The sequence below is a fragment of the Lactuca sativa genome, chromosome 6 (genome assembly GCF_002870075.4).
Source record: "Lactuca sativa cultivar Salinas chromosome 6, Lsat_Salinas_v11, whole genome shotgun sequence".
Lineage (NCBI taxonomy): Eukaryota > Viridiplantae > Streptophyta > Magnoliopsida > Asterales > Asteraceae > Lactuca > Lactuca sativa.
Window position 1 is genome coordinate 2,266,958 of NC_056628.2, and position 9,001 is coordinate 2,275,958.

Genomic DNA, 9,001 nt, shown 5'->3' on the forward strand with positions numbered 1-9,001 from the left:
TTATGTTATCTAATTCCTTAACATTTTTTTCCAAAACTTAAGTTTATAGTAGTTATTTTTTTATAAAAACAAAATACAGTTCCAGTATTCATGATTTTTTTGTAATTCCTTAATATAATTTAATTGTTATGTTTCCTATGGTGACTATTTTGCCCTTGATGAATTTTGCTACCATCGATGTACATTGGGAAAGAAATAAAATAATTAAGAAGATATATCATATTGTTTTGCAAACATATAATGTGGTCAGTGCATAAATGAGGGTTTGAATAATCAAACATTTCTTAAACCCAAAATGTATTTAAACTAGATGGGGAGCCCCGCGTTGCGGGGATCGAGCTAAACAAATACGATCGAGAGCATATGATTTGATTCGGAACTATCCACTAAACGAAAGTCAACCAATTTAATCTATGACTACAAAGGAATGTTTTAAATAATACAATTCACAAACCCCACATCTGTTGGCTGAATTCAACTTTACATAGTCAAACCCAATGACCCTCTGTATGAATAAATACATGTCAATATGCCGTTTGGTCTCACATTTCTAATTGCCTGTGACTCGATCTAAAAAATTCTACAAAGAGTGAATGATATATTATGAATCTACCAACGAATTTGAAGTGCAACATAAAAAGGACATGGATACAAATGACTTTACCCATAAAAAAACTTAATGCACCCCCTTAAATATTAATCACTCACCATCCCAAAAAGGAGGAACCCCACTTAATAAGATGTAAATAATCACCCCTACAGTTTGGGTCATCAATGACTTCACCCAAATATTGGTTTGGAGTGGCATGATTGCAGAAAAAAACAACTGCAAATGAGTGTGATTCTGTACTCTTTGATATTGCAACACTATAATGATCTACTGCTTCTATATGCTTATCATTCTGAAAGGATTCATTTCCTACATTCTGATTAACCCAACTAAAAGAAATTAAATTCACACTGAATATTAAAACAAATACAAATGTTAGCTATCTATAATTCCATACGTTGCAGTGTAAAACCAATGTTTGAAGAGTATTTGTTGGACAGATCCGCCCTTATTGTTGAAGAATATTTCCCATTGATTGTTGAAGTGTACATGTGATTCAAAAACAAAAACGAATGTTTCATTCTTTGATTTGTTTGTTTGACCAAATCTCATAAACAAATAGATGATCGGTATTAGTTAGAGACCACATAAAAAATATGAGAATTCAGTAAAAACTTTTAACAAACGGCTGGTAGGAAAATGTTTCAACATGTAATCAAAATTATAATACCATTCCAAATTGTTCCAATACCTGTATCGACCTATCAACAAACTGCAATCCTAAGCACGGTGACTTTGAAATGAAGTCAATTACAATCTGAGATACAAACAACCCAACAAAAACTCGACATATGAACAAATATGGTGCCATAAGCACAAATTCTTGAGAAGCGAAAGACCCAAACATAATCCAAAACCAATACATAATGAAAAGTGTCAAAATCAGTATATGAAGTTCTATAAATTACAAATTCAATTTTAAAGGACCTAATTATCCACACACATACCTGCTTCGGCATCAACAAATCGATTTCAATATTTGTTGAGGTTTGTTAAATTGGGTTTGCTTAGCAGGAATTCGCCTTTTTGTCTGCGACATTCCATCAAACACCTGGGGTTCCTCCCTGCAAAAGATTAAGTTATAGATTTAGGGCAAAAGGATCCTTACTTCCATCTGATTTTAGTTTTGACCTGTTTTTCCAACACAAAATATCCCAACCATCCAAAAAGTCAAAAATGGGACAAAACCAAGAGAACAGGGTAAATCTGTCCAAATCCTAAAAAAACTAAAAAATATGCAATTTTGTAGAAAAAACAATACTCTTATACCCAACGCTTACCAATAAACCAACATCAACAAAATCAATTGGAGAGCAACCCACCTAGTTAAGCATTTGGAATCATAAGACCCATCCATAACCAACATCAGAATGGCCACTTAAAAATATCTGGAAGTTTTAAATCAGTAGTGAATGCATCCCACCTGAAAATCTAATTTTTTAGTAAACACAAAAAAGATTTTATATCCCAAAAAACACATAAATTTATCAACATACTCATATCTTCTATGTTTATCAATGTTCAAAAACACCTCAAAAACAGTATCCAACATACTCATATCTTCTATGTTTATCAACGTTCAAAAACACCTCAAAAACAGTGTCTGGATTTGCATCCATGACACCAACAACCTTCACAAGTACGGTTTTGCTGCATAACTAACATTATATAAAAAATAATCAATACATATATTTAATTTTCATATTTGAATTCATGTATCTATATAAGTATATAATCTAGGTAATATATATATATATATATATATATATATATATATATATATATATATATATATATATATATGGGTTAAAAAAACTCAAAAATTATCACCTTGTTGTCGGACACATCTTCAAAGAAAGACTTTTGACACCTGAAACTCAAAATACCGTTAAAGCGTCCAATTTAATGACATATAATGTATAAAACATTGTAAGGGCAAAATGGGGATAAAAAAACTATACCATTGACTTTAAAGCAAGCAATAGACCGTTGTCGTCTCTATTATCATGGTAGAACAACCTGCAGATACCTTCTCGTGATTGGGGATCAAAAAAGATTGTACCATTGACTCATAAAAGCGACTGGCTACTAAAAGTAATTTTTTTTTATAAAAGTGTGGAAAAGACAACATCTCCATCTTAACCAATTTACTTGCTCACTTTCTTACTTTTTTCCATCCTACTTATATTTGATAGGCATAAAGATCACCTGCTTACACAATGTATCAACCCTCTTTGGTAAAAATTTTAAGTTTTCCTCATCACCTTCTTCATATAGAATACCTTTCACATTGTGTGCAATTTTATTTATGGCTTCTCACCGTTCAATCTGCATCTAATAAAAAAACAAAAAATATAAATAGTAAATGCTAAAAAATGAATGCCAGGCATTTATACACAAAATATATCGTAATATATAAATTGGGTGCACCTTTCCATAGGAAGAATCTGTAAAAGTAGTTGTAATGTGTGTTTTAGTGACATTGTTCACTTTATCTCTTTGTACAGCCCAATTGAAGAGAAAGATCTAGATTTTGATTTCAGATGATAAGGGTTTAGAAATTGTGCTGACTACATTGATATTTATCAAAATGTACCATAAGTGATAAATGGTTTGTAATAAATTTGATAAAAGCTTTTGCATGCCATTCCTAGAAAATAAACAGCACGATTACCATTTTGTTTTTGCTAAAACTTCAAAGCTTTTGATATCAATCTACTGGCCATTAAAAGTGTTCTAGGAAATGTAACAAAAGAAGAAAGATGAATTAGGATTGCATCAGAATAAAACCAAAAAAAATAAAAACTTTGTAGAGTATAGAGCATACTAGGCCTGGAAGCAGAAAACTGCAGCTAATCTCTTAAACACGGGTTCCACCGGAAACCTTAAACAAAAGATACCTACAGAGATTTGAGTAAAACTAAAATCATTCTACCATTTGCATGTAAAATACTTGAAATGGCATCATAAACCCCAAACTAAACCCTAACTTATGAAATTGAGAAAACAAAGACGAAAGAAGGGGCATCCATACTTGGTCTGGTTGATGAACCCAAAATCGGGACCTAATATTTGGTTGTTTATCGTTCTCTTGGTGGCGGCGGCTGAGACCGGTGGTGGCAATGATGTAGAATTTTCTTCTTTGTCTTCCTAAACATTGAATCAGGTTTCTCGACGAATAGAAGCAAAAACGAAATCGGTTGATTGGAACCCATCTTCAATATCTCCTCTGTTACAAATTGGGTTACGCAAGAACCCGATAGAGTAGGTTGTTTGGAGGGCTTCGACGATCAGGTTTGGTTCGTGCAATGAAATCTATAAACAACAAATTGGGAGCTGGAGGAGGCAGAAGTATATAAAGCACGAAAAATTAATCGGAATTGAAAGAGTGAAAAGGGGGTCAGCGGTACCTGAGATGTTTGTTAAAACAAAAATCGAACCCAAATCTATGGAAAAAATGGTGGTTTCAAGCAGACGGTTTGGATAAGGATGGTGGAAAGAAGAAACTGGAAGGATCGATTCCCTAATGATCGGAAAACCGAGCTTTGGAAGGATCCAGATGAAGCGGTGACCATGGTTAAGGAATTAAACCCACCCTGGTTAGCCACTATTCCTAAGAAGTGTCGATTTTTAATATATATATATATATATATATATATATATATATATATATATATATATATATATATATATATATATATATATATATATATATATATATAATGATCAAAATTCTAACCCAAAAAGTGAATGGTATGAAACAAAGTCATTAAAAACCAAACCAAAAAACCAAATAGTATGTAAACATAATATGAAATAAATAGTACTCTAATCACTCAACTACTCGAAAAAAATCATGAAAATCATATATTAATTTTCTTGCTTTAGAATTAATAGTTTTGGCTTGCCTTCTCCAGAAGTACGATCTACCAATAAAACGTTAAACAAATCAGATTTTGACATCTACATTTATAGTACATAGAAATGTGTTAGTTGATCAACTGGAATATAAAAAATAGAATTTAATAAGTGTAGTCTTTGTAGTATTCTTTGTAAAAAAAATGCTACCATATCGATTTTAATTTTTTTTCAAATTCAGCAATGGTTGTATTATTAGCAGTGAACATTAAGATTACATAACCATCAACTTTGTTCTTCAAATTATCAAGTGAACTTTGAATTTTGAACGTCAACTTTTTATAGAAAATTTAACCAAATATTATAATAATATGTATAAAAGAATTATTGAAAACTTTGGAACAACAAATATGTCTTTGTTCATGCAAGTTGAAGTGTAATAATAAAACAACTTCTTTATCTTGCTTTTGGTCCTCATGCATTAAAACGAATTTTATGGCTTTCTCTTAACATTTAGTACAAGCCAAATAGTATCATTCCACATCAGTACACACATGCTTAATCGTACAGAAAACAATCAATGTTTTTTTTTCTTAGAAATATTGATGTATGTTTAAATTATATAATAAAAAAGTACAATGATATATGAGGGTAAAAATAGTCCAAATTTTATTTTACATAATGTATATTTCATAAATGATAGTTAAGTATATAAACCTCATCTACTTGTTGGAGATCAGCAATAGCATGGAAATCAAACATATGAAGGAAATCGTTATTTCTAGAGTAAAGGATGGAAGACGAAGCATTGCTACAATTAGTAGATATGCTTTGAGCCATGTTTCTGTTTGTGAAAAAACTAATGATTGTTAACCACATGTGACTCAACAAAGTAATATGGACCGGGTAACTAGACTTTATTCATTGTATAATGTTTCGAGTAATCAAGTAAACACTTGAATTAAACATCCGTCATGCCATGTTATAAAAATGCATACTATGTCTCTCTATGGTCCTTCCTTTGTGAACAGGTTGACTGGACATTATTGCAATGATGCTCATTTCACAATTCCAAATTCTAGTCACTACTAGAATGTGTTAGAGTTCAACCTTACATGCATTGTCCTTTTCTGATGACGTGGCGTCAAAGTCACCGAGATTCAGCCAACAATGTCACAAAATGCTCCATTGGAACTTTGTTATTAAAAACATTTCAAAAGTAATGAAGTTTCAAATTCAAGATACACTCCTTGAACACCTTCCTTGCATTAAAATTTCTGACTCACATCATGTAGATTTTAAAAATCAACTTCCATTATCGAAACATTTCCATATACCCATATGGCCATCAATTCTGATCAAGAATCATCCCAATCTAAAACATGTCAATATGGTTATTCCAAACCAAACCATACTTCCAACTGTCCACAAGTAATTGATCCTTTGGTAAACCTTAGATTGTTCCTGACACTTGTTTAACAACTTTAGTCATAACAGGTTCTAATCCTTTTTCCCTCTCAATGCCCTAGGCATTTGGAAAAATCAGAATAAGTTAATATTATAACGTATGTAATCGATCATGTATTAGAAACTTATGGGACTCCATTCATTAAAGACCTGATATTTGGTCAGTCTCTTGCTATGATATTTCTATATATCGAATTTCCTATGTTGAATCATTTCAACATGATATTCACATATTCTCAAGACTAAGCTCTTTTAAAACCTTCAATCTAAACTTTTAGATTTGAAACGAAGTAAGAGTTCCATCTCCCTTAAGTCAAACTATAGAGAAACAGTTTCCAAGCATAAGATAAGGTTTAGGACAAAACCAAACTCAAATTTAGCTTTCATCGACTGAACTTTACTTATTCATAATTTCTTGCCCTCTGGTAGCATAAGGGCCTACCAGTGTTTCCATGTTGTTAAGCAGCTCACCCACATTGATCAATGTACTTTCACTGATCAAGGTGCTTTGCCTTGGCACTCAAATGAGAACCATAGAACTCATAAGCATTGCTAACCCAACTAGAAGGTGCATAGAAACAAGAATGTGTCAACTTAACACGATACATTATCAACCTCAAGTCGTGTGTTACTGATAACTGATGGGTTTTAGTATACTACAACATCCTATGGTGCACATACAACCTAAATCCTTTGGATCTATGTTTTCTCTAATTATACATGGAATATTTTTTTCCAAAGCATTAAGCCTACACCTATCATACAAAATGATATAAATAACATAAAATTGAGTTATGGAGTTACTGTTGGATTAGTGTCTAAGTCCATAACTATTTTGGTATGTACTTGACCCGATGGTGCATGGTCCTTTTGGGTTGCCTTCACCAAAGCAACTTGATAGGATGAATTATGGAGAGAAAGGATTAAATATGATTTATTAATATATTATGAGAATAATATATTAAAGGAGAAATCATATTGTTTAATTAATATTAGTCAATAATTAATTGGTAATTAGTTTTGTGACTAAAAGAGATTAATTAAACTTAAGGGACTGGAATTGTAATTATAAGATAATTGCAATTTGGGCTATAGATTGCCTTATATTAAGGAGTGGACGAATTCTATGGGGAAACCCATGAGGAAATCGTCCAAGGCCTTAAGAAAAGGAATGTATGGGTTGCTTAGGGCTTAAGCATCCAATTTAGGGTTTCCTTGTTAGATAACCCTAATAGCCTCCTATATATATAGACCTCTTATGACCCAAAAACGTGGCTAAGACTTCTGCTAGGGTTTCACATGTTTTAGGGCAGCCTCCTTCCTCTCTCCTCTTCATCCTCCTGCTCTTGGGGTTTGTGAATCATTAGAGGAGTGACATTTGTGACTCTAAGCTTTCTAAAGTCATTACAAGGAGTATTTGAGATTGTTATTGCTATATAACAATCAAGGTATGATCTAAACCCTAATTATATGTTATATTGATTATCATACTCTAGATCTAGGGTTTATAGTCTTGGATAACTTGCATGTACAATAGAGAAACCTAGATCCAAGCATTAGGGTTTGTATGAGCACATAGGATGTTCTTATGATCAAAACCCATCAGTTACCTCTTGGTTGTGGCTTGTAGAACTTGTTGTGTTTGTCCTTAAGAACTTAGTGCCCCACGTGTTGCACCTCAAATGGAATCACAACACACCTTTGGACAAAGGATGACTTTTGATAGAATATTCTTACACTCAAACCGGCTCATGAACTCTTAGAACATGTAATGCTCGTGTTTCTAGGCTAGTCATTAATGTTGTTGTAATAGTCTAGGTTAACCTTTGTAACTCATTTTGAAAATAATAAGAATGTATTATTTGAGTATTAGTTGTTTTATGCTTAATTGTGTGGCTTAATTGAATTAAGAATAAAAATAATCGTAATAATAAAATGTTATATAAACCTAATATCTATGAATAAAGTTGTAGTGGTAGTGACGAGGTTTCCAAATATATAAAGAATGTTGAAATCCGAGTTATAACGAAGAAGTTATGACCTGTCGAAGTTTCGCGATAGAACCAGCACGACACTGTATGACGTAAAATACGAATGTAATATTGAGCGATATCTAGCCTTAGTGATCTAAACAAAAGTCGTAGTGTTTTTTAAACCGAGAGCGTAGATAAAAAGAATGTCTAAATCGGACTGCGTATGAGGAAGTTATGATTTTTTGAAGTTTTTCCTTAGTGGTATGCAGCCCAAATCTCGAAATTGAGATCGAGTGATATTTAGCTGAAACAATCTAAACGAGAATCGAAGATCTCGTCGATAGTAGTCCAACGGTAAAAAGACAGACGAAAACGGAGTTATCCTATCCTGGCCTACTAAAAATAACATAATAAAAATAAATTCAAAATTAGCTGACGGGGTCTAAACGAGAGTTGTAGAGCATAATCTCACCTTCGTGTGGATATAAATAACGTCGAAATCGGAGCTCGTATGCGAAAGATAGGAATTGCTGAAGTTCGAGGCACGCTTACCAAAGGGGGAACGCGCCGCGTTCGGAGCCCAGAGCATGTCCTGTCGCATGTCAAGTCCGAAGTTCATAAGCCATGACGCATGGTGTAACGCGTTGTGTTCGTCCGAGGAACGTGCTGCGTTCGAGGGCCAAACCCGTCCTATAAATAGAAGTCGAGTCCAACCGAATTGGTTGCTCAATTTCTTTCCTCTCACTCCTTATTCCCTCGATTTACATGCAATTTATACCCCCGTAGCCCTGGTATCATCCCGAGAACCAAAGCGAGTCCCGAAGCCCCGAAGATCCCGAGAAACAGAGTTCCCGAGCCGAAACTCTGCCTGCGAGAAATTCAGTTTTCAAGGAAGCATCCTAGTTTCACCGAAGAATATTGTTTTAAAGAGTCGTAGTTTTGTCCAAGCATCGTCTTATCAAGTGATTGCATAGTCTCTTTTATAAACACAATTGTTAACACAACTATTGTTGTATGTGTTAAGTATATGTTTCGAGTGAGGGTATCTTTCCTTTTCTTGTGACATGTAAATATAAAGTATCTCATATAGAGT

General features: G+C 33.2%; 1 long non-coding RNA gene across 17 annotated transcripts; it reads right to left on the reverse strand.

The window, feature by feature from the left end:
• Nucleotides 1-870: 870 nt before the first annotated feature.
• LOC111886939 (uncharacterized) lies at nt 871-4,170 on the reverse strand. Of its 17 annotated transcripts, none has more exons than XR_006184067.2 (8): nt 3,645-4,149; nt 3,438-3,510; nt 3,285-3,346; nt 2,441-3,136; nt 1,933-2,268; nt 1,558-1,674; nt 1,302-1,367; nt 871-1,057 (listed from the first exon to the last, which is right to left on the reverse strand). It is a non-coding gene; the product is annotated as an uncharacterized LOC111886939 (long non-coding RNA). The 17 variants fall into 17 exon arrangements; XR_006184055.2 differs by lacking the exon at nt 871-1,057 and having other exon boundaries at nt 1,251-1,674; nt 2,441-2,944; nt 3,041-3,136; nt 3,645-3,925; nt 4,021-4,170; XR_006184070.2 differs by lacking the exon at nt 871-1,057 and having other exon boundaries at nt 1,251-1,674; nt 2,441-2,480; nt 2,572-2,639; nt 2,819-3,136.
• Between the last annotated feature and the right edge of the window lie 4,831 nt (nt 4,171-9,001).